Raw genomic sequence first — 24,066 nt, 5'->3', positions numbered from 1 at the left:
ACATCAGGGGGCGCGGCGAGAGCTGCATGACATGAGGGGGTGCCAAGAGAGAGCTGCATGGCGTCAGGAGGCGCAGTGACAGCTGCACGACATCAGAGGACACCTAGAGAGCTGCATGGCGTCAGGGGGCTCGGAGAGAGCTGCATGATATCAGAGGGCACCGAGAGAGCTGCATGATGTCAGGGGGCACGGAGAGAGCTGCACGACATAAGAAGGCACCGAGAGAGTTGCAGGATGTCAGGTGGTGCTCTTGACAACGGAGGAGACTATTGCCAAGACTGATCCAAGAAGGGGGATCTGTGGATGGGTCATGCTCCAGCGCTAAGTGTGGAGACTTATTGTTTGCAACAAGAACCCCACAGACCTCAGCACCTTCAGGGTCACCCTCAACAACTACCCCCACCTCAGGGAGGCCAAGAAGAATGCCCTCACCAACTGCATCGGGGTGAGTGTGAACCAGGCAAAGGAGCTCTTCAGCATCTTATGAGAGTTCCCCTCCCCAACCGCCACCGAGAACACAATCCACCACTCCTAAGCCCCCTGAGACAGCCTGGTGTACTACTTCCAGCAGAAGATCACCGACATCTACAGCAACTTTAACTCACAACCCACCAACCTCACCCCCCTCCGCATGCCTACCCACGCTATGCTCAGCCACTGACTCACCAACTGGAAACAGCTCTCGATCTAAGCGCCACCACCATCATGAAATCAATCTACTCTGGGGCTCCCACGGACCCTGCCCGCACAACATCTACAACATCTATAATCCCACATCTACAACCTAGGAAGGAAAGAATTCAGCCTCACAGAGATCCTCAACTCTTCCATCACCATGGCCACCGTCCCTGATGCGTGGAAGCACGCAGAGATCAAGCCGCTCCTGAAGAAACCCTCCACTGACCGAAATGAGCTCAAGAATTACCGCCCCATCTCGCTTCTCCCTTTCCCCGGCAAGGTCCTGGAGAAAGTCATCAACCACCAGCTCACAAATTTACCTCAAAGGAAAAAACCTGCTCGATGCCTCCCAATCCGGCGTCCGATCCAACCACAGCACCAACACTGCCCTGATCGTAGCAACAGACTAAATCAGACACCTCCTAGACCAAGGTGAAACAACAGCACTCATCCTCCTTGACCTCTCGGAGGCCTTTGACACTGTCTCGCACCATACTCCTCATCACCAGACTCCACCACATTGGCAGCCAAGGCAATGCCCTCAACTGGATCTCCTCTTTCCTCTCCCGTTGAACTCAGAAGATCGATTTACCTCCCTTTTCCTCTGTACACAAAAACATCATTTACGGTGCCCCCTCGGGCTCTTCTCTCAGCCCCACCCCCTTTAAGACATACATGACGCTGCTAGCAGACATTGTCTGCACCTATGGACTCAACATCATCTCATACACCGACGATACACAGCTCATCCTATCCCTCACAGAATACCCCAACACCACCAGAGCCAACTTCCGAGACACCATGTCCGACGTCGCCACGTGGATGAAGTCCAACTGCCTAAAGCTCAACTCAGACAAAAAGGAAGAATTAATCTTCGGACAAACCCTCCCAATTGGGACGACACTTGGTGGCCCACCGAGCTCGTCCCCCAACTGACCTTAATCGACAATGCAACTAACCTCGGAATCATCCTGGGCAGGCAGCTGAGCATGATGGAACAGGTCAATGCCATATTCTCTTCCTGCTTCCCTTCCCTCTGTGTGCTTCACAGAATTTTCCGATGGATCCCAAACTCCACCAGGAAAACAGTCACCCAAGCCCTCGTATCCAGCCGCCTTGACGACGGCAACTCGCTCTACGCCGGAGCCCCCAAACAGGTCCTCAACCGCCTCCAAACCATCCAGAAGGCCGCAGCAAGCTTCATCCTCAACCTCCCCAGAAGAACCAGCACCTCTCCCCTTCTCAAAACCCTACATTAACTCCCGTCCAGAAAAGATGCCTCTTCAAACTCCTGACACACGCCTACAAAGCCCTCCACAACTCCGGACCAGCCTACATCAACCACTGCCTGACGCTCCACCGACCTATCAGAGCACCCCGCTCTCCCACCGCTATCTTGGCCCACATTACCTGCATCCGTTGGAGCCACTGTGGAGTTTGTTCGTTCTTTCCCCTAACTCGCCACCAAGTCCGGGAAAGACATCCCACTCCACTTGCGAACTGCCCCCTCGCTAGAAGACTTCAGGAAAAAGCTCAACACCTGGCTGTTTGACCAAGGCTGAAATAACCCCAGTGCTATACAAGACTGATTGATTAATTGATTGTGCTTTGCACAGTAAGACAACCCTTCTCGTGATCCAGGACCCGTTATTGATACATTAATTCATTACATTCTGAGTAGGCACACCAGCAGGACGTTCACACAAGCTTGTGCCTCGTCGAAGGCTTCTTATTGCAGCACTTGTCCCAGGAAAGTGTGAGGTGGTAGGAGGGATCCAGTCTTGGTTGGTGTCTTGGTTTAGTAGGAGTGGGCAAAGTTAAAACAAGCATTGGCAAAGCCAATAGTTCTAGTCTATGCAACAGCTATTTACTTTGCCAATGAGTTTTAGTCATGTTTTATACCAGCTATGGTTTAAAGTTAGCGGTGTAGAGAAGCATGCGACAGAGTGGAGTGGCGTAGACTGGAGAAAAGTCGATTGGCGTAGAGTGGACAAGAGTGTCGTAGAGTGGAGCGGCATAGAGTGTCATGGAGTGGGGTAGAGTGAAGTGGAGGGTTGTGGTGTGGCGTAGAGTGGAGTGGCATTCAGTCGAGTGACGTGGAGGGTCATAGACTATCATGGAGTAGAGGGGCGTAGAGTGGAGTAGAGTAGGGTGGCATAGAGAAGAGTGTCATAAAGTGGAGTGTCATAGAGTGGAGTTTCATGGCATAGAGCGGAGTATTGTGGCGTAGAGTGGAGTATTATGCCGTAGAATGGAGTGTCATGGTGTAGAGTGGAGTGTTGTAGAGTGGAGGGTCATAGGGTGGTATAGAGTGGAATAGAGTATCATGGAGTGAAGTGGCATAGAGTGGGGTGTCGTAGAGTGGAGTGTCGTAGAGTGGAGGGTCATAGCGTGGAGGGTCATAGGGTGGCATAGAGTGGAGTGTCATGGTGTAAAGTGGAGTGTCATGGCGTAGAGTGGAGTATTGTGGCGTAGAGTGGAGTATTGTGGCGTAGAGTGGAGTATTGTGGCATAGAGTGGAGTGTCATGGTGTAGAGTGGAGTGTCGGAGAGTGGAGGGTCAGAGGGTGGCATAGAGTGGAATAGAGTATCATGGAGTAGAGGGGCATAGAGTGAAGCAGTGTAGAGTGGAGTGTCATAGAGTGAAGTGTCATAGAGTGGAGGGGCGTAAGGAGTCATAGAGTGCTGTCGCGTAGAGTGGAGCAGAGTGTTGTATAGTGGAGTAGAGTGCCATAAAGTGGAGTAGAGCAGAATTGAGTGGGACAGTGTTAAGTGGCATAGAATGGAGTGGCATAGCATAGCGTGGAGTAAAGAGTCGTAGAGTGGAGTAGAGTAGTATGGAGTAGAAAGTCATAGATTGGAGTGTATGAGTGGAGTAGAGTCGTAGAGTGGAGTGTCATAGAGTGAACTGGCATAGAGTTGTGTAGAGCATTGTAGAGTGGCATAGAGTGTAGTAGAGTGTTGTATAGTAGAGTGTAGCAGAGTGTCAGAGTGGAGAGATGTAGAGTGGGTGGCATAGAATGGAAGTGTAGAGTGGAGTAAAGTTTCGGCGGGGGAGCGTCGTAGAGTGGAGTAAAGTGGCATGGAGTGTAGTAGAGTGGAGTGGCAAAGAGTGTCAAAGAGTGGAGTGTGATAGAGAGGAGTAGAGTCACCTAAAGTGAAGTGGTGTAGAGTGTTGTAAAGTATAGCTGCATAGAGGGGAGTGGTGTGGAGTAGAGTGGAGTGCTGTAGAGTGTCATAGAGTGGAGTGTCGTATAGTGGAGTAGAGTGGCCTAGAGTGGAGTTGAATAGATTGGAAGAGAGAGTCAAGAATGAAGTGCAGTAGAGTAGAGTAGAGTAGAGTAGAGTAACGTGGCGTGGAGGGTACTGGTGTAGAGTGGAGTAGAGTAGAGTGATGTGTAGGGGCATAAAGTGGGGTGAAGGGGCGTAGAGTCAAGTATGCATTGTGTGATAGTGCGCTGCCATTACAGACAACACCTTTTCAATTGAAATGACATCCCCTTTGCGCAGACATACAGTTTTACTGCTAAAGCTATACAGTGCACAGGTGAAAATGTGTGGAAATGGCATCACCGAGCCTACTGATTTGTTTATATTCTATTCAAATATTTGTTTCTGTTACACTTCAGAATTACAAAAAATGTGCTTCGTTTGTGCCGTCCTTATTCTGATATATTCTGAAATGTTTGCACAGTTCATTTACAGACATTTACATTTTGTTGTGTTCTACAAAAAAGCCTTTAGTAAGTAAGTAAAATACATTTGAGGAGTGCACAGTACCCAAAGGTGTCACAGTGCTAGCAAAACCAGAGAGCGAATGAAAAAGACGAGAAAACCCACCACACAGAATCAAAGGGAAAAAAGCCACCACATATAATTTGATCTCTTGTTTGAATGACCCCCAAATGTGAGGAGATAAGAACAAGATTTACAGGCCTGTTTACAGAAAGGAGCACTCGTGGAAGAATACAAGGGGAGTTGGTGTGAAAAGGCTTTGCTCCCTGGGAGGGACCAGCTCACACTGGACAGCCTGAAACAAACGAAGCCAGCAAATAGAAAGCAAGAAAATGAGAGTTACAAACCACTAAGCCTATGGTAAGCAATGAGCAGAATGCGTTCCCAGGGAAGCTTTCTGAATGTCCCCAAGATGTCTTCAGCAAACCAGACAGCTGTGCTGTGTGGTCGGCTTAGAAAAAGACCAGTTTGAAACTAGAGTGAGAAGAGACTGGACAACAGACGTGTCCAATTCACAGCCTGCAGAGGATAAGAAGAGGAGGAGGGCTTCTAACCTCTGTCGTCTGTGGGTTATGAGGAGCTCTTTGCTGCTGTGATAAGGCACCCGCATCCCTGAAAGGGGGGGTGTCAGCTCCCATTGAGCCTTGGGCTTGGGGAGAGGGGTACTCTATGAGGGGGACCACTGTGCCTAGGGTAATTCAGCTGGTCCTCGTGGGGCCCTAACCTCACCAAGGCCCTGACAGTAGCATAAATCAGCTGTTCTGGCCTGAGCCAGCTCTTCTCTGACAAAGGGGGCGGGGAGGAGCTGTGGATGCACCTCTCTGTATCATTTGGCACCAATAATCTCCTATGAATAACGCGTTACCTGACACAGATAATGTGCTGTACTCCGTGCAAATGCATGTGGTTGTGTGATGGTGGAGTAGTGTTCTGTGGTTGTGTGGTGGTATGCTGGTATGCTGGTATGGGGGTGTACTGTGGTTGTGTGGTGGTGTGATGGTGGGGTGGTGTGGTGAGGTGTCTGTATACTGGTATGGTGAGATGGTGGTGCTGTAGTGGTGGTGGTATGGTAGGGTGAAGTGGTGGTGTGGCTGTGTGATGGCGGGGTGGTGTGGTGGGGTGCTGTGGTAGTGGTATGGGGTGTGGTCGTGGGTGGTGTGGTAGGGTGCTGTGGTGGTAGTATGGTTGTGTGAGGGTGTGGTGATGGTGCTCTGGTGGTCAAGGCCGGACTGGGAACCGAAAATGGCCCTGGCAAACTGCTCGGGTGGCCCCATGGGGGGTGCAGCTGAGCTGTTTGCTAGGGCCGGTTTTGTTACAGGGGGCCGATGATGCCCGCCCCGGTAACGGCCCCCTAAAGCCAGCCCCCACCCTGGCGGCCCACCATGGAAACACCCAGTGCCAGCTATGGCCAGTCGGGCCCTGGTGGTGCTGCTGGTATAGTGGTGTGGTGGCAGGGTGGTTTGGTAGGGTGCTGTGGTGGTGTTATGGTTGTGTGATGGTCTGGTGGTGTGCTGTGGTTGTGTGGTGGTGTTGTGGTATGCTGGTATGGTGGTGATGCGGGGGTGGTATAGTGGTATAGTGGGGTAGTGGGTTGTGGTGGTAGTGTGGTTGTGTGGTGGTGTGATGGCGGGGTGTAGTGGTGGGGTGGTGGTATGCTGGTATGATGTGGTGGTGGTGGTATGCTGGTATGTTGTGTTGGTGGTGCTGTGGTGGTGGTATAGTGGTGTGGTGGGTTGTGGTGGTGGTGTGGTTGTGTGGTGGTGTGATGGTGGGGTGGAGTGGTGGGGTGGTGGTATGCTGGTATGGTGTGGTGGTGGTGGTGCTGTGGAGGTATATAGTGGTGTGATGGGTTGTGGTGGTGGTGTGGTTCTGTGGTGGTGTGATAGCGGGGTGGAGTGGCGGGGTGGTGGTATGCTGGTATGGTGTGGTGTTGGTGGGGTGATGGTGGTGCAGTGTATGTATAACCTGTGCTCCATGCCTGTGTACAAGTAAACAGTCTGTTCTTTGTTCCAGGATGGGATCACAACACAGGCGAGTGAATTACCTTTGAATCGAACCTGTGGAACACAAGGTTTCAGAGGTGGGAACCTTACATATTAGCGGCTCTTGTGACGCACTGCTTCTCTGAGTAATGCGGCTTTCGTGTTCCCTCATTCACCCTTGAATTAATGCCTCGACTTCAGAGTTATCCTTATTTTGCTCTCGTGTTTTATCCTCTCGTTCTGTTGGTGTTGTCTGAGTACTCACTTGACAGAGTGAACACTTGCAGTCTGCAGTGCTGCTCACAGGCTGCAGCTGCATGTCCTGGCTTCTGTGCATAGACTACTTGCAGACCGCAGCTGCATGCCACAACTCCTGTGCATGGACTGCTTGCTAGATGCAACTGCATGCCAAAGCTCCTATGCATGGACTGCTTGCAGGCTGCAACTGAATTCCATGGCTCCTGTGCATGGACTGCTCACAGGCTGTAGCTGCATGCTACGGCTCCGGTGCATGGACTGCTTTCAGGTTGCACTGCATGCCAAAGTTCCTTTGCATCGACTGTTCAGAGGATGCAGCTGCATACCGTGGCTCCTGTGCGTGGCCTGCTCGCAGGCTGTAGCTGCATACCAAAGCTCCTGTGCATGGACTGCTCACAGGTGACAGCTGCATGTCGTGGGTCCTTGCATGAGCTGCTCACAGGCTGCAAGCAGTTCGTGTACAGGAGCTTTGCCATGCAGCTGCATCCTGCAAGCAGTTCATGCACAAGAGCCACAGCCTGCAGCTGCGGCCTGTCAGCAGTCCATGCACAGATGTTTTGGCATGCAACTGCTGCCCGTACAAGTACTACAACTCCTGTGCAATGATTGCTCGCAGGCTGCAGCTGCATACCAAAGCACCAGTGTGTGGAACGTTTGCAGGCTGCAGCTGCATGCCAAAGCTCCTGTGCATGAACTGCATACAAGCCACAGTTGTAGAGTGCAGCCCCAGTGCAAGGACTGGTCATGGGCAGCTGCTTGAACTGCTTGCAAGTTGCAGAGAGCAGTTCCAGGGCAAGAACTGCTCACAGGCTGAAGGGGGATGCCACAGCTCCTGTGCATGGACTGCTTATGGGTGAAGATGCAGACTGCACCTCCAGTCCATGGACAACTCACATGCTGCAGCTGCATGCCATGGCTCCTGTATTTGGACTGCACACAGGTTTGCTGCAGAGTGCACAGGCTCACAGGCTAAAACTGCACGCCATGGCTCCTGTGCGTGGTCTACTCATTGGCTTCAGAGTTCAGCTCAGTCCATGGACTGCTTACAGGCTGCACTTGCATAGTGCAGCCCAAGTAATGCCTACGGGATGCAGCTGCATGTCATGGCTCCTATGCATGGACTGCGTACAGGTAAAGCTGCAGTGTGCCCCAATCCAAAAACTGTTCATAGGCTGTAGCTGCAATCCACAGCTCCTGTGTATGGAGTGCTTGCAAGCTGAAGCTGCATGCCACATCTGCTGTGCAAGAACTACATGCATGTGCAGCTGCAGAGTACAGCACCAGTCCAAAATCTGCTTATATGCAGCAACTGCATGCCAAAACTTCTGTACATGAACTGCTTGCAGGCTGCAGCTACATGCCACAGCTGCTGGGTATTTACTGCTTGCAGACTACAGCTGCATGCCATGGCTACTGTGCCTGGAGTGCTTGCAGGCTGCAGCTGCATGCCAAAGCTGCTAGGTATGGACTGCTTGTAGGCTGCAGCTGCATGCCACAGCTGCTGGGTATGGACTGCTTGCAGGCTGCAGCTGCATCCCACAGCTGCTGTGCATGGACTGCTTGTAGGCTGCAGCTGCAGGCCACAGCTGCTGTGCATGGACTGCTTGCAGGCTGCAGCTGCATCCCACAGCTGCTGTGCATGGACTGCTTGTAGGCTGCAGCTGCATGCCATGGATACTGTGCCTGGAGTGCTTGCAGGCTGCAGCTGCATGCCAAAGCTCCTGTGCGTGAACTGCTTACAAATTGCTGTTGCAGAGCGTAGCTCCAGGGCGAGGACTGCTCACAAGCAGCTACTGCATGCCACTGCACCCATGCACGGACTGCTTACAGATGCAGTTGCAGAGTGCAGCTCCAGTCTATGAACTGCTCACATGTTGGAGCTGCATACCACAGCTTCTGTGTGTGAACTGCTTGCAAGTTGCAGGGAGCAGTTCCAATGAAAGAATGTCTCACAGGCTGCAGGTGCATGCCACGGCTCCTGTGCATGGAGTGCTCGCAGGCTGCAGCTGCATGCCACGGCTCCTGTGCATGGACTGCTTGCAGGCTGCAGGTGCATGCCATGGCTCCTGTGCCTAGCGCGCTCTGCAGCCATGGCTTCTGTGCCTGCACTGCTTGTATGCTGCAGCGCAGGAGCTCTTTAGCTGATGAGGTTGTAGTCTTCAGCAGCGCACACACTGCAGTTGTGGGCAGAAACTCGAGCTCATGGCCTGGTCCCAGGATCAGCCCTAGTGCATAGCTTGGTCACAGGGTGCAGCTACAGTCCATTTGCTTTTAATAGCCTACAGTTGCTAGCCACAGCTCCAGTGCATGACCTGCACACATGCAATATAAGCAAGCCACAGCTCCAGCACATGAATGAATGAATGAATGAATGAATGAATGAATGAATGAATGAATGAATGAATGAAGCATTTCTTAAGTGCATAACTACCCGGAGGCATCCCAGCGCTGAGCGGATCATTCAGAGAACTCAGGGTGGCGTTAGGGAAAAAGAAAAATTTTAAGCAGTTTCCTGAAGGCTAAGTGATTAACTTCAAGAAGGACATAAAGGGGGAGAGATTTCCACAGCCTGGCTGCATTATAAGGAAAGAGACGACCTCTACTTCTAGACCTTTTTATTTTAGGGCCCGTAACCAGGTGCTGATTGTCCGAGTGCAGACCTCTAGGCAGAATCATAGAGCTGTTAATGGGAGGTCCCCTTCCTGCTAATGTCTTGTGTACAATACACAAAGCCTTAAACTCAATTCTCTTCTTAACAGGAAGCCAGTGAAGAGTAGTGAGGGCAGGCTTAGCCGATTGGCATTTGGGAATCCTCAGGAGCAGACGTGCTGCACAGTTTTGGACCGTCTGTAGTTTAGTAATAGTGTCACATGGAGTGCCCAAGTAGAGGGCATTGGCATAGTCTAGCCGAGAAAGGATCAGTGCCTGGACCATGAGTCTTCTGGCAGAAAATGGAAGGAGCGGGAGTACTTTTCACTACATGGCCTGCTCACTTGCACTAGAAGCTAGCCACAGCTCCAGTGCATGACCTGCACACATGCAATATAAGCAAGCCACAGCTCCAGTGCATGATCTGCTCACATGCACTGGAAGCAAGCCACAGCTCCAGTGTATGACCTGCACATGCACTAGAAGCAAGCCACAGCTCCAGCGCATGACATGCTCACTTGCACTAGAAGTGAGCCACAGCTCCAGTGCATGACCTGCTCACATGCACTGGAAGCAAGCCACAGATCCAGTGTATGGCGAGCACATGCACTAGAAGCAAGCCACAGCTCCAGCGCATGGCCTGCTCACTTGCACTAGAAGCAAGCCACAGCTCGAGTGCATGACCTGCTCACATGCAATGGAAGCAAGACACAGATCCAGTGTATGACCTGCACATGCACTAGAAGCAAGCCACAGCTCCAGCACATGACCTGCACAGGCACTAGAAGTGAGTCACAGCTCCAGCGCATGACCTGCTCACATGCACTGAAAGCAAGCCACAGCTCCAGCGCATGACCTGCTCACGTGCACAGGAAGCAGTCCACAGATCCAGTGTATGACCTGCACATGCACTAGAAGCAAGCCACAGCTCCAGCACATGGACTGCTCGCTAGCACTAGAAGCAAGCCACAGCTCCAGCGCATGACCTGCTCATTTGCAGTAGAAGCAAGCCACAGGCCCAGTGTATGACCTGTACATTCACTAGAAGCAAGCCACAGCTTCAGCGCATGGCCTGCTCACTTGCACTGGAAGCAAGCCACAGCTCCAGGGCATGACCTGCTCACATGCAATGGAAGCAAGACACAGATCCAGTGTATGACCTGCACATGCACTAGAAGCAAGCCACAGCTCCAGCACATGACCTGCACATGCACTAGAAGCAAGACACAGCTCCAGCGCATGACCTGCTCAAATGCACTGGAAGCAAGCCACAGATCCAGTGTATGACCTGCACATGCACTAGAAGCAAGCCATAACTCCAGCACATGACCTGCTCACTTGCACTAGAAGTGAGCCACAGCTCCAGCACATGACCTCCTCACTTGCACTAGCAGTGAGCCACAGCTTTAGCGCATGACCTGCTCAAATGCACAGGAAGCAAGCCCCAGATCCAGTGTAAGACCTGTACATGCACTAGAAGCAAGCCACAGCTCCAGTGCATGACCTGCTCACTTGCACTAGAAGCAAGCCACAGCTCCAGCGCATGACCTGCACATGCAATATAAGCAAGCCACAGCTCCAGCGCATGAACTGCTCACTTGCACTAGAAGAAAGTCACAGCTCCAGCGCATGACCTGCTCACATGCACTGGAAGTAAGCCACAGATCCAGTGTATGACCTGCACATGTACTAGACGCAAGCCACAGGTCCAGCGCATGGCCTACTCACTTGCACTAGAAGTGAGCCACAGCTCCAGTGAATGACCTGCTCATTTGCACTAGAAGCACATCATACATCCAGTACATGACCTGCTCACATACACTGGAAGCAAGCCACAGCTCCAGTGCATATCACCTGCTCACATGCACTGGAAGCAAGCCACAGATCGGGTCTGGTGACTTAGTGGACTAATGCGTCCACTGCAGGGGCCTGTGTTCGACCTCATGGTCACAGGTTCAAATCCCGGCGGGTCCACTCAGCCTTTCATCCATCTGAGGTCGATAAAATGAGTACCATTGAGTTGGGTAACAAGAAACATCTGTTATTCAGCACCGAGATACCTACGGGTGAACGTGCGCTTTACAAAATACACGTTTTGAACTAGCAGCAAGCCACTGATTCAGTGAATGTCCTGCACATGCACTAGAAGCAAGCCACAGCTCCAGTGCATGACCTGCTCACTTGAACCAGAGGCAAGCCACAGCTCCAGTGCATGACCTGCTCACATGCACTGGAAGCAAGCCACAGATCCAGTGTATAACCTGCACATGCACTAGAAGTAAGCCACAGCTCCAGCACATGACCTGCACAGGCACTAGAAGCGAGCCACAGCTCCAGCACTTGACCTGCTCACATGCACTAGAAGCAAGCCACTGCTCCAGCACATGATCTGCTCACATGCACTAGAAGCAAGCCACAGCTCCAGCGCATGACCTGCTCACATGCACTGAAAGCAAGCCACAGCTCCAGTGCATGACCTGCTCACATGCACTGAAAGCAAGCCACAGCTCCAGTGCACAACCTGCTCACATGCACTAGAAGCAAGCCACAGCTCCAGTGCATGACCTGCTCACTTGCACTAGAAGTGAACCACAGCTCCAGCGCATGACCTGCTCACATGCACTAGAAGCAAGCCACAGATCCAGTGTATGATCTGCACATGCACTAGAAGCAAGTCACAGCTCCAGCGCATGGACTGCTCACATGCAATGGAAGCAAGACACAGATCCAGCGTATGACGTGCACATTCACTAGAAGCAAGCCACAGCTCCAGCATGTGACGTGCACATGCACTAGAAGCAAGCCACAGCACCAGCGCATGACCTGCTCACATGCACTGGAAGTGAACCACAGCTCCAGTGTATGACCTGCTCATTTGCACAAGAAGTGAACCACAGCTCCAGTGCATGACCTGCTCACTTGCCCTAGAAGCAAGCCACAGCTCCAGCGCATGACCTGCTCACATGCACTGGAGGTGAACCACAGCTCCAGTGTATGACCTGCTCACTTGCACTAGAAGCGAGCCACAGCCCGAGTGCATTATCTGCTCACTTGCACTAGAAGTGAGCCACAGCTCCAGCACTTGACCTGCTCAGATGCATTGAAACCAAGCCACAGCTCCAGTGCATGACCTGCTCACATGCACTGAAAGCAAGCCACAGCTCCAGCACATGACCTGCTCACATGCACTAGAAGCAAGCCACAGCTCCAGCGCATAACCTGCTCACATGCACTGACAGCAAGCCACAGATCCAGTGTATCACCTGCTCACTTGCACTAGAAGTGAACCACAGCTCCAGTGCATGACCTGCTCACTTGCACTAGAAGTGAGCCACAGCTCCAGTGCATGACCTGCTCACGATCTGCAGTTTTATTCTGGAGCTGAGGTACATAGGCTGATCACATAATTATTTTCCACACTACAGGTCCAGTGCATAAGGTGCTGACAAATTGCACCTTCAGGCCGCAATGTAAGTTCTTTGACTAGAGCTGCAGGCTGCAGTTCAAGTGCTTCGACTACAACTGCAGGCCGTATTATAAATGCTTCCCAGCTGCAGGTCGCAATTCAAGTGCTTCCCAGCTGCAGGCCGCAGTTCAAGTGCTTCGACTGCAGCTGCAGGCCACATTACAAATGCTTCCCAGCTGCAGGCTGCAATTCAAGTGCTTCCCAGCTGCAGGTTGCAGTTCAAGTGCTTCCCAGCTGCAGGCCGCAGTTCAAGTGCTTCAACTGCTGCTGAAGGCCGCATTACAAATGCTCCCCAGCTGCAGGCCGCAATTCAAGTGCTTCTCAGCTGCAGGTTGCAGTTCAAGTGCTTCCCAGCTGCAGGCCGCAGTTCAAGTGCTTCACAGTTGCAGGCCGCAGTTCAAGTGCTTCCCAGCGGCAGGCTGCAGTTCAAGTGCTTCCCAGCTGCCGGCTGCAGTTCAAGTGCTTCAACTGCAGCTGCAGGCCGCATTACAAATGCTTCCCAGCTGCAGGCCGCAATTCAAGTGCTTCCCAATTGCAGGCTGCCGTTCAAGTGCTTCCCAGCTACAGGCCGCAGTTCAAGTGCTTCAACTACAGCTGCAGGCCGCAGTTCAAGTGCTTCCCAGCTGCAGGCCACAGTTCAAGTGCTTCAACTACAGCTGGAGGTCGCAGTTCAAGTGCTTTCCAGCTGTAGGCCGCAGTTCAAGTGCTTCAACTGCAGCTGCAGACCGCAGTTCAAGTGCTTCCCATCTGCAGGCCGCAGTTCGAGTGCTTCGACTACAGCTGCAGGCCACAGTTCAAGTACTTCCCAGCTGCAGGGCACAGTTCAAGTGCTTCCCAGCTGCAGGCTGCAGTTCAAGTGCTTCCCAGCTGCTGGCCGCAGTTCAATTGTTTCCCAGCTGCAGGCTGCAGTTCAAGTTCTTCGACTACAGCTGCAGGTTGCAGTTCAAGTGCTTCCCAGCTGCAGGCCACAGTTCAAGTTCTTGGACTGCAGCTGCAGGCCGCAGTTCAAGTGCTTCCCAGCTGCAGGCCGCAGTTCCAAGTGCTTCCCAGCTGCAGGCCGCAGTTCAAGTGCTTCCCAACTGCAGGCTGCAGTTCAAGTGCTTCCCAGCTGCTGGCCGCAGTTCAATTGTTTCCCAGCTGCAGGCTGCAGTTCAAGTTCTTCGACTACAGCTGCAGGTTGCAGTTCAAGTGCTTCCCAGCTGCAGACCGCAGTTCAATTGCTTCCCAGCTGCAGGCTGCAGTTCAAGTTCTTTGACTACAGCTGCAGGTTGCAGTTCAAGTGCTTCCCAGCTGCAGGCCGCAGTTCAAGTTCTTGGACTGCAGCTGCAGGCCGCACTTCAATTGCTTCCCAGCTGCAGGCTGCAGTTCAAGTGCTTCCCAACTGCAAGCTGCAGTTCAAGTGCTTCCCAGCTGCTGGCCGCAGTTCAATTGTTTCCCAGCTGCAGGCCGCAGTTCAAGTGCTTCCCAGCTGCAGGCTGCAGTTCAAGTTCTTCGACTACAGCTGCAGGTTGCAGTTCAAGTGCTTCCCAGCTGCAGGCCGCAGTTCAAGTTCTTGGACTGCAGCTGCAGGCCGCAGTTCAAGTGCTTCCCAGCTGCAGGCCACAGTTCAAGTGCTTCCCAACTGCAGGCTGCAGTTCAAGTGCTTCCCAGCTGCTGGCCGCAGTTCAATTGTTTCCCAGCTGCAGGCCGCAGTTCAAGTGCTTCCCAGCTGCAGGCTGCAGTTCAAGTTCTTCGACTACAGCTGCAGGTTGCAGTTCAAGTGCTTCCCAGCTGCAGGCCGCAGTTCAAGTTCTTCGACTACAGCTGCAGGTTGCAGTTCAAGTGCTTCCCAGCTGCAGACCGCAGTTCAATTGCTTCCCAGCTGCAGTTGAAGTGCTTCCCAGCTGCAGGCAGCAGTTCAAGTACTTCCCAACTGCAGGCTGCAGTTCAAGTGCTTCCCACCTACAGGCCGCAGTTCAATTGCTTCCCAGCTGCAGGCTGCAGTTCAAGTTCTTGGTCTGCAGCTGCAGGCCGCGGTTCAAATGCTTCCCAGCTGCAGTTCAAGTGCTTCGACTACAGCTGCAGGCGGCAGTTTAAGTGTTTCCCAGCTGCAGGCCACAGTTCAAGTACTTCCCAGCTGCAGTTGATGTGCTTCCCAGCTGCAGGCCGCAGTTCAAGTGCTTCTCAGCTGCAGGCCAGAGTTCAAGTGCTTCCCAGCTGCAGGCTGCAGTTCGAGTGCTTCCCAGCTGCAGGCCGCAGTTTAAGTGCTTCCCAGCTGCAGGCTGCAGTTCAAGTGCTTTGACTACAGCTGCAGGTTGCAGTTCCAGTGCTTACCAGCGGCAGGCCGCAGTTCAAGTGCTTCCCACCTACAGGCCGCAGTTCAATTGCTTCCCAGCTGCAGGCTGCAGTTTAAGTTCTTCGACTACAGCTGCATGTTGCAGTTCAAGTGCTTCCCAGCTGCAGGCCGCAGTTCAAGTTCTTGGACTGCAGCTGCAGGACGCAGTTCAAGTGCTTCCCAGCTGCAGGCCGCAGTACAAGTGCTTCCCAGCTGCAGGCTGCAGTTCGAGTGCTTCCCAGCTGCAGGCCGCAGTTTAAGTGCTTCCCAGCTGCAGGCTGCAGTTCAAGTGCTTTGACTACAGCTGCAGGTTGCAGTTCAAGTGCTTACCAGCGGCAGGCCGCAGTTCAAGTGCTTCCCAGCTGCAGGCCGCAGTTCAAGTGCTTCCCAGCTGCAAGCCGCAGTTCAAGTGCTTCCCAGCTGCAGGCAGCAGTTCAAGTGCTTCCCAGCTGCAGGCCGCAGTTCAAGTGCTTCGACTGCAGCTGCAGGCTGAAGTTCAAGTGCTTCCCAGCTGCAGGCCGCAGTTCAAGTACTTCCCAGTTGCAGGCTGAAGTTCAAGTGCTTCCCAGCTGCAGGCCGCAGTTCAAGTACTTCCCAGCTGCAGGCTGAAGTTCAAGTGCTTCCCAGCTGCAGGCTGAAGTTCAAGTGCTTCCCAGCTGCAGGCCGCAGTTCAAGTACTTCCCAGCTGCAGGCCGCAGTTCAAGTACTTCCCAGTTGCAGGCTGAAGTTCAAGTGCTTCCCAGCTGCAGGCCGCAGTTCAAGTACTTCCCAGTTGCAGGCTGAAGTTCAAGTGCTTCCCAGCTGCAGGCCGCAGTTCAAGTACTTCCCAGTTGCAGGCCGCAGTTCAAGTGCTTCCCAGCTGCAGGCCGCAGGTCAAGTGCTTCCCAGCTGCAGTCTGAAGTTCAAGTGCTTCCCAGCTACAGGCTAAAGTTCAAGTGCTTCCCAGCTGCAGGCCGCAGTTCAAGTACTTCCCAGTTGCAGACTGAAGTTCAAGTGCTTCCCAGTTGCAGTCTGAAGTTCAAGTGCTTCCCAGCTGCAGGCCGCAGTTCAAGTGCTTCCCAGCTGCAAGCCGCAGTTCAAGTGCTTCCCAGCTGCAGGCAGCAGTTCAAGTGCTTCCCAGCTGCAGGCCGCAGTTCAAGTGCTTTGACTGCAGCTGCAGGCTGAAGTTCAAGTGCTTCCCAGCTGCAGGCCGCAGTTCAAGTACTTCCCAGTTGCAGGCTGAAGTTCAAGTGCTTCCCAGCTGCAGGCCGCAGTTCAAGTACTTCCCAGCTGCAGGCTGAAGTTCAAGTGCTTCCCAGCTGCAGGCTGAAGTTCAAGTGCTTCCCAGCTGCAGGCCGCAGTTCAAGTACTTCCCAGCTGCAGGCCGCAGTTCAAGTACTTCCCAGTTGCAGGCTGAAGTTCAAGTGCTTCCCAGCTGCAGGCCGCAGTTCAAGTACTTCCCAGTTGCAGGCTGAAGTTCAAGTGCTTCCCAGCTGCAGGCTGAAGTTCAAGTGCTTCCCAGCTGCAGGCCGCAGTTCAAGTACTTCCCAGCTGCAGGCCGCAGTTCAAGTACTTCCCAGCTGCAGGCCGCAGTTCAAGTGCTTCCCAGCTGCAGGCCGCAGTTCAAGTACTTCCCAGTTGCAGGCCGCAGTTCAAGTACTTCCCAGTTGCAGGCCGCAGTTAAAGTGCTTCCCAGCTGCAGGCCACAGTTCAAGTACTTCCCAGTTGCAGGCTGAAGTTCAAGTGCTTCCCAGCTGCAGTCTGAAGTTCAAGTGCTTCCCAGCTGCAGGTCGCAGTTCAAGTGCTTCCCAGCTACAGGCTAAAGTTCAAGTGCTTCCCAGCTGCAGGCCGCAGTTCAAGTACTTCCCAGTTGCAGACTGAAGTTCAAGTGCTTCCCAGTTGCAGTCTGAAGTTCAAGTGCTTCCGCTGCAGGCCGCAGTTCACGTGCTTCGACTACTGCTGCAGGCCGCATTACAAGTGCTTCCCAGTTGCAGTCTGAAGTTCAAGTGCTTCCCAGCTGCAGGCCGCATTACAAGTGCTTCCCAGCTGCAGGCCGCATTACAAATGCTTCCCAGCTGCAGGCCGCATTACAAGTGCTTCCCAGCTGCAGGCTGCAGTTCAAGTGCTTCCCAGCTGCAGGCCGCATTACAAGTGCTTCCCAGCTGCAGGCTGAAGTTCAAGTGCTTCCCAGTTGCAGTCTGAAGTTCAAGTGCTTCCCAGCTGCAGGCCGCAGTTCAAGTGCTTCCGCTGCAGGCCGCAGTTCAAGTGCTTCCCAGCTGCAGGCTGCAGTTCAAGTGCTTCCCAGCTGCAGGCCGCAGTTCACGTGCTTCGACTCCTGCTGCAGGCCGCATTACAAGTGCTTCCCAGCTGCAGGCTGCAGTTCAAGTGCTTCCCAGCTGCAGGCTGCAGTTCGAGTGCTTCCCAGCTGCAGGCTGCAGTTCGAGTGCTTTGACTACAGCTGCAGGTTGCAGTTCAAGTGCTTACCAGCGGCAGGCCGCAGTTCAAGTGCTTCCCAGCTGCAGGCCGCAGTTCAAGTGCTTCCCAGCTGCAAGCCGCAGTTCAAGTGCTTCCCAGCTGCAGGCAGCCGTTCAAGTGCTTCCCAGCTGCAGGCCGCAGTTCAAGTGCTTCGACTGCAGCTGCAGGCTGAAGTTCAAGTGCTTCCCAGCTGCAGGCCGCAGTTCAAGTACTTCCCAGTTGCAGGCTGAAGTTCAAGTGCTTCCCAGCTGCAGGCCGCAGTTCAAGTACTTCCCAGCTGCAGGCTGAAGTTCAAGTGCTTCCCAGCTGCAGGCTGAAGTTCAAGTGCTTCCCAGCTGCAGGCCGCAGTTCAAGTACTTCCCAGCTGCAGGCCGCAGTTCAAGTACTTCCCAGTTGCAGGCTGAAGTTCAAGTGCTTCCCAGCTGCAGGCCGCAGTTCAAGTACTTCCCAGTTGCAGGCTGAAGTTCAAGTGCTTCCCAGCTGCAGGCCGCAGTTCAAGTACTTCCCAGTTGCAGGCCGCAGTTCAAGTGCTTCCCAGCTGCAGGCCGCAGGTCAAGTGCTTCCCAGCTGCAGTCTGAAGTTCAAGTGCTTCCCAGCTGCAGTCTGAAGTTCAAGTGCTTCCCAGCTGCAGGTCGCAGTTCAAGTGCTTCCCAGCTACAGGCTAAAGTTCAAGTGCTTCCCAGCTGCAGGCCTCAGTTCAAGTACTTCCCAGTTGCAGACTGAAGTTCAAGTGCTTCCCAGTTGCAGTCTGAAGTTCAAGTGCTTCCCAGCTGCAGGCCGCAGTTCAAGTGCTTCCCAGCTGCAAGCCGCAGTTCAAGTGCTTTCCAGCTGCAGGCAGCAGTTCAAGTGCTTCCCAGCTGCAGGCCGCAGTTCAAGTGCTTCGACTGCAGCTGCAGGCTGAAGTTCAAGTGCTTCCCAGCTGCAGGCCGCAGTTCAAGTACTTCCCAGTTGCAGGCTGAAGTTCAAGTGCTTCCCAGCTGCAGGCCGCAGTTCAAGTACTTCCCAGCTGCAGGCTGAAGTTCAAGTGCTTCCCAGCTGCAGGCTGAAGTTCAAGTGCTTCCCAGCTGCAGGCCGCAGTTCAAGTACTTCCCAGCTGCAGGCCGCAGTTCAAGTACTTCCCAGTTGCAGGCTGAAGTTCAAGTGCTTCCCAGCTGCAGGCCGCAGTTCAAGTACTTCCCAGTTGCAGGCTGAAGTTCAAGTGCTTCCCAGCTGCAGGCTGAAGTTCAAGTGCTTCCCAGCTGCAGGCCGCAGTTCAAGTACTTCCCAGCTGCAGGCCGCAGTTCAAGTACTTCCCAGCTGCAGGCCGCAGTTCAAGTGCTTCCCAGCTGCAGGCCGCAGTTCAAGTACTTCCCAGTTGCAGGCCGCAGTTCAAGTACTTCCCAGTTGCAGGCCGCAGTTAAAGTGCTTCCCAGCTGCAGGCCACAGTTCAAGTACTTCCCAGTTGCAGGCTGAAGTTCAAGTGCTTCCCAGCTGCAGTCTGAAGTTCAAGTGCTTCCCAGCTGCAGGTCGCAGTTCAAGTGCTTCCCAGCTACAGGCTAAAGTTCAAGTGCTTCCCAGCTGCAGGCCGCAGTTCAAGTACTTCCCAGTTGCAGACTGAAGTTCAAGTGCTTCCCAGTTGCAGTCTGAAGTTCAAGTGCTTCCGCTGCAGGCCGCAGTTCACGTGCTTCGACTACTGCTGCAGGCCGCATTACAAGTGCTTCCCAGTTGCAGTCTGAAGTTCAAGTGCTTCCCAGCTGCAGGCCGCATTACAAGTGCTTCCCAGCTGCAGGCCGCATTACAAATGCTTCCCAGCTGCAGGCCGCATTACAAGTGCTTCCCAGCTGCAGGCTGCAGTTCAAGTGCTTCCCAGCTGCAGGCCGCATTACAAGTGCTTCCCAGCTGCAGGCTGAAGTTCAAGTGCTTCCCAGTTGCAGTCTGAAGTTCAAGTGCTTCCCAGCTGCAGGCCGCAGTTCAAGTGCTTCCGCTGCAGGCCGCAGTTCAAGTGCTTCCCAGCTGCAGGCTGCAGTTCAAGTGCTTCCCAGCTGCAGGCCGCATTACAAGTGCTTCCCAGCTGCAGGCTGCAGCTCAAGTGCTTCCCAGCTGCAGTCTGAAGTTCAAGTGCTTCGACTCCTGCTGCAGGCCGCATTACAAGTGCTTCCCAGCTGCAGGCCGCAGTTCAAGTGCTTCGACTCCTGCTGCAGGCCGCATTACAAGTGCTTCCCAGCTGCAGGCTGCAGCTCAAGTGCTGCGCCTGCAGTAGACGGCTGCAGCACAAGGGCCTCAGATCTTGCCCTGGGAGCCTCGCAGGGGAGGCGCTAATGAAAGATAGACTAGGGTGGATGGATGGACAGAAAAAAAAAACACCGAGGCCGACAACAGAGCAGCAAGAATTCATTATGTCAAGGTGGCAGGGAGAAGGGAGGTGGGGGATGGGGCCGGGACAGGAGGTGGGAGGAAGGGGGGCTGCCGAGGAGGCCTCAGTGGAGAGGGTGTTAACTGCTTGAAGGGCCAGCTCACATCTCAGAGAGCGAGAGGGTGGGGGAGGGCGATGGACCGTTTACTGCCGAGGGACGTGTGTTCAAATGGGCAGATTACAATAGGTGACACCCCCATACACACACACACACACGCACACACGCCTGGCGAACAGAGAGAGGTGGGGGCAAGGGACTGGAGTAAGGGCAGGAAGATACACGGGACTGGGGGGGGGGGGCGATGGAGGGAGCAGAAGAGGAGAGAGGAAGCGATAAACACGACAAGCAGAGGCAGTGAGCTGGATGTAAAGTAAAGAGAGCCGGGAGGGGGGAGGGGAGAGGGATTCTACTGCAAAATGAGTGCTCGTGGGATTTCGCATCACTTCGCATTAAACTAAGGCATAGTTAGAAGGCGGGAAGAAACACAACTGAGTAACATTATTGAGAGCTGGCGACTGCAGTCTGTGGGTGGAGAGACCCGGAAATAAACCAGCAACGCGCGAGTGAACCCCGCCCCCCCATGGAGTCCGTACCCCCCAGACCTAGCTGGGCGAGTCCTGGACCCACTTAATCACCCAACACCCTAAGGGAACAACCTGGGTGGGTGTGGAGGGGGCAGCACCATAGTAGCCACGGGCCCCGAAATTATGCGGCAGTGAAGGGCCAAGTTGTATGGTAAGGGAATGGAAACCACGCAGCAAGGAAAGGTGGATTATGCCACGATTACGGTGGCATTTTTCCATTTTAACACACGGGCACAAAAGAAATCCCAGAGGTATAAAAAAAAGTATTCAGTTTGTTATAAGGAAAGTAAAACCCTTCTGCTTATGCTTTTCAAAATATTGGTTTTAAAAAGAATATGGCGTGCATGTGAGCACCATAAGTTCATATAATAATATAACCCTTTTTACCATCCAGAGCAAACCATATTGTTTGACACGTACACGATGTACCCAGGAGAACACAACGTCAGGTATCACACCTGTTGTAATAAAAAGTGGCTGAAGAAGGGTGACATACCCTGAAACCGGTCCCAGGATGCTTGTTTCCGGTCCAGGGAGGACCTGGCCTGGCAGTTCGGTCTGGACTGTTCCCATGGGGCACAGGGTCAAGACTGATTTGCATATGGCCGGGTTCAAACTGGAATGGCATGGTGAGCATAAAAACGATGGATTAGGCCCAGATCTCTGTACTGGGGTGAATGTATGACATTGTTCTGCATTCTGTCCATCACTGCTGTTTTTGCATTTGTCATCCCGTGCTGTCCATGCCACTGGAATCAAGCTATCCTGGCTGAAGAGGGGTGAAACCCTGAAACCGGTCCTAGGATGCTTGTTTCCTGTCCAGGGAGGACCTGGCTTTGCAGTTCGGGCTGGACTGTTCCCATGGGGCACAGGGTCAAGACTGATTTGGATATGGCCGGGTCCAAACTGGGGTGGCGGAGTGGGCAAAAGAATGATGGATTTAACCCAGATCTTTTGACTGGGGGAGAATTCGGTCCTTTTCTCACTGTGCAACTGGGGTGGCGTAGTGGGCAAAAGAACAAAAAGCCCTCCTCATTCAATTAACTGAGATTTTTACACAATCTGTAATAATAGTTCACTTCTTTAGATGTCTGAATGTGGCAAGCAACAGCTCAAAGGTGACCACATAACTGGTAAAAAGTAGTGTCCATATTGAGCCCTCATTCAATGCTCCTAACTTCTGATCCATTTGAGCTAGAAACACATTTTTCTTGTTAACAAATTACCCAACAGATGGTGAATTATGTGACAAGTGTGGTCATTTCTTATTGATGAGGAAAAGCGGCCTTTTTTTTAGTGGCCTGGATGGATGTAGAGCATTGGCGCCCAGGCTACACATCGCCACCAGAGTGCGGAGAGGTACTCACTCCATGGTGAGGAAGTGAAGTCACCTGCACATGTGCCTTAAATGCTGACATGTTTACTATACCAGTGAAAGCCTCCTGGGATGCCGTAACACGTGCGGTTCACTTTTATTACTGAGTCGTGATTTCGTCTTTATTCCTTTCTGAAGATTGCTGAAGTGCAATTGCAGATGAACAGCAGTTTAAATGAATTATTGTTTTGCTGCTCCATATTGCACACTGCACATTTCTGCTGAAGCCTTCTAGCAAAGTGTAGCCTTGTTTAGAAGCCTTCTAGCAAAGTGTAGCCTTGTTCCGAAGCCTTCTAGCAAAGTGTAGCCTTGTTCTGTAGCGTTCTTACAAAGTGTAGCATTGCTCTGAAGCCTTCTAGCAAAGTGTAGCCTTTTTCTGAAGCCTTCTAGCAAAGTGTAGCTTTGTTTAGAAGCCTTCCAGCAAAGTGTAGCCTTGTTTAGAAGCCTTCTAGCAAAGTGTAGCCTTGTTCCGAAGCCTTCTAGCAAAGTGTAGCCTTGTTCTGTAGCGTTTTTCCAAAGTGTAGCCTTGTTCTGAAGCCTTCTAGCAAAGTGTAGCCTTGTTCCGAAGCCTTCCAGCAAAGTGTAGCCTTGTTTAGAAGCCTTCTAGCAAAGTGTAGCCTTGTTCCGAAGAGTTCTTACAAAGTGTAGCCTTGTTCCGAAGCCTTCTAGCAAAGTGTAGCCTTGTTCTGAAGCGTTCTTACAAAGTGTAGCCTTGTTCTGAAGCCTTCTAGCAAAGTGTAGCCTTGTTCCGAAGCCTTCCAGCAAAGTGTAGCCTTGTTCTGAAGCGTTCTTACAAAGTGTAGCCTTGTTTTTAAGCGTTCTTACAAAATGTAGCCTTGGTCCGAAGCCTTCTAGAAAAGTGTAGCCTTGTTCTGAAGCCTTCTAGCAAAGTGTTGCCTTGTTCTGTAGCATCCTTACAAAGTGTAGCCTTGTTCTGAAGCCTTCTAGCAAAGTGTAGCCTTGTTCCAAAGCCTTCCAGCAGAGTGTAGCCTTGTTTAGAAGCCTTCCAGCAAAGTGTAGCCTTGTTCTGAAGTCTTGCAAAGTGTAGCCTTGTTTAGAAGCCTTCTAGCAAAGTGTAGCCTTGTTCTGTAGTGTTCTTACAAAGTGTAGCCTTGTTCTGAAGCCTTCTAGAAAAGTGTAGCCTTGTTCCGAAGCCTTCCAGCAAAGTATAGCCTTGTTCCGAAGCCTTCTAGCAAAATTTTGCATTGTTCCGAAGCCTTCCAGCAAAGTGTAGCCTTGTTCCGAAGCCTTCTAGCAAAGTGTAACCTTGTTCCGAAGCCTTTTAGCAAAGTGTAACCTTGTTCCATAGCCTTCCAGCAAAGTGTAGCCTTGTTCTGAAGCCTTCTAGCAAAGTGTAGCCTTGTTCCAAAGCCTTCTAACAAAGTGTAGCCTTGTTCTGAAGCCTTCTGCAAAGCGTAGCCTTGTTCTGAAGCGTTCTTACAAAGTGTGGCCTTGTTCTGAAGCGTTCTTACAAAGTGTAGCCTTGTTCCGAAGCCTTCTAGCAAAATGTATCCTTGTTCTGAAGCGTTCTTGCAAAGTGTAGACTTGTTCTGAAGTGTTCTTACAAACTGTAGCCTTGTTCTGAAACGTTCTCACAAAGTGTAGCCTTTTTCTGAAGCATTCTTACGAAGTGTAGCCTTGTTCTGAAGTGTTCTTACAAAGTGTAGACTTGTTCTGAAGGTGGCACAACAAACTGAGGATTTTTGAATATAGTGGACTCAGCTGCTGTTGGTGTTACCTGTATGTTCTTTACTAGTCTTCCCACATTCCTTCTCAGGAGAAAATCTCCAGAGAAAATTCTCAGGAGAACGTCTCCCTTCGATCACTTGTTCCACATGTATAAATGTAACTGCAAAATGTATGGATTTTGGCATTTCAGGCTCCCGCTGATTGCAGGTGAAGGTCTGGTCTGTTGAAAAGGCAATTGTGTTACTTACTCTAAATGCTTGCTGGATATCTTTGCATTAAACACGTAAGACTTTTGTGCACTACCCCAAGTGTTTTATTTTTTATTTACAGAACCTGGTGCATTGTGTGTCCGGGAATCATCTACGAAAGGCAAACAAAAGAGTTCCGAACCGGACTCCACACAGCAAACCCCAGCACAAGGGGTAAGGGAAATGTTTCTCCATGGGGGCTGGGGAGGGGCATGGCCCAGCTCTGGAACTGGTGATTTGTC

This window comes from Triturus cristatus, chromosome 1_2 (assembly GCF_964204655.1).
Source record: "Triturus cristatus chromosome 1_2, aTriCri1.1, whole genome shotgun sequence".
Classification (NCBI taxonomy): domain Eukaryota; kingdom Metazoa; phylum Chordata; class Amphibia; order Caudata; family Salamandridae; genus Triturus; species Triturus cristatus.
Note: the sequence above shows the minus strand (reverse complement) of the source record.